Here is a 1,793-nt window from a genome sequence, read left to right on the forward strand (position 1 = left end):
TGAGCCATGGTAAGTCATTTCCATTGTATTGGGGTCTGCGGGAAAAATGTAGTATTATATGGTGGCCATTATTGGCAAACCTTATACACAGATCGCATGAGGGCATCAAAATGGGAGGTTCCATACCCAGAGCATACTCATTTTGAAACACTGCTACTGAGCCTAAAAATTCCACTAAAGGGTAAAAAAGGGTTACATTCTCATATTGACTCTTTGGTAATTTATGGCTGTAGCAATATTAGCAAAAAAAAAAAAAAATCCAGACTTTTTTGGGGCCTTTTGTTTTTGTTTTGTACCAAAACGCTGTGTGTGTTTTCAGCCATATGGTTGTAATAAAATAACGCAGAGAAATTCTTGCAGCATTGCTGTTGCATTCCTCATATGTTTTGCTAAAGAAATCAGGTTGTACATTCATTTTTCCCACAGTGTTTGTTTTTCCCAACTCAAGTCAATAGGGAAAAAATGAACTACAAGTTGACGGCAAAATTGGAATGAAATGTAAAATTTTTTTACAAATAAACATCTTCCTGCTGTGTCCATTTACTGCAAAATTACATAGCGTAAAAACTGCAAAAAATGCAAAATGTGTCTTAAGTCTTACTTAGGGAGAGAGAAGTTTTTTTTTTTCATAATGTCACATACTATAGTACTACAGTACCCACATGTTATTACTTTACGGTGCCTAAATAATAAAACATACCCTGAAAATGTTTTATACAATGTTTTACCAAATCAGGTGAAGCAACAAAATAATATAAAAATATCCAAAGTCAACCATTCACACCTGGGTGAGTGAAATGCGTTTCTCGTGAGGGCTCACAACTCACTTTAAGTCATATAGCGTGAAAATTATGTTTGAAAAAGGAGGCGTGGTCTCCGAAACGTCATAAGTGTCGACGCAAGCTCCACTCTGTTCCCCTTGAGAGGAAGGATGTCCAGATAAAGGGAGCCCCGATATGGGCTGATAATTTCCCACAACTTGAAGAGTGTCTAGGGTGTCCACAGAAGGTGCACCTTGGGTGATTTATTTTGATATATTTTGTATTTTCTATTTTTTATGCAAAACATTAAAAACACTAAAAAGCAACTGAGAAAAGCAAGAAAATTTTGTGTGGCGTTTAATTTTTACTCTATGTAACAAAATAATAAGCCACAGTACCAAAATATACACCACATTGCACCCAAAAATAGAAATAAAAATGCTGAAACAATAGTTCCTACTATACACAAATTATACATCCATCTGTGACCATCCAAGACTTAATAATTCAGCATACAGTGCCTAAATAATCTGCCGTATAGTATACAAATAATATGCTGCACTATGATCAAACACTATACGGTACAGTAGACCAATAACACACCATTCTATACTCAAATAATACAGTACATATAGAAAATGCAATATTGTACCTACATTGTATACACATATTTATTCCTTCCTTCCTTCCTTCCATCCTCCCTCCTTCTCTCCCTCCCTTCCTTCTTTCTTCCTTTCTATTTTTCATGCTTTCCTCCCTCATTTATTCCTTCCTACCTCTACTTACTTCCCTGCTTCTCTCCTTCCTTCCCCTGTCTTTCCTTTCTTCTTCCTTTCTTCCATCATTTCTTCCTTCCTTCCTTCCTTCCTTCCTTCCTTCCTTCCTTCCTTTCTTTCTTTCTATCTTTCTTTCTTTCTTTCTTTCTTCCTTCCTTCCTTCCTTTCTCCTTCCTTTCTCCTTCCTTTCTTCCTTCCATCCTCCCTTCTTCCTTACATCTTTCTTTGTCTTCTTTCCTTGCTTTCTTCCTTCCAA

Source organism: Hyla sarda, chromosome 7 (genome assembly GCF_029499605.1).
Source record: "Hyla sarda isolate aHylSar1 chromosome 7, aHylSar1.hap1, whole genome shotgun sequence".
NCBI classification, from domain to species: domain Eukaryota; kingdom Metazoa; phylum Chordata; class Amphibia; order Anura; family Hylidae; genus Hyla; species Hyla sarda.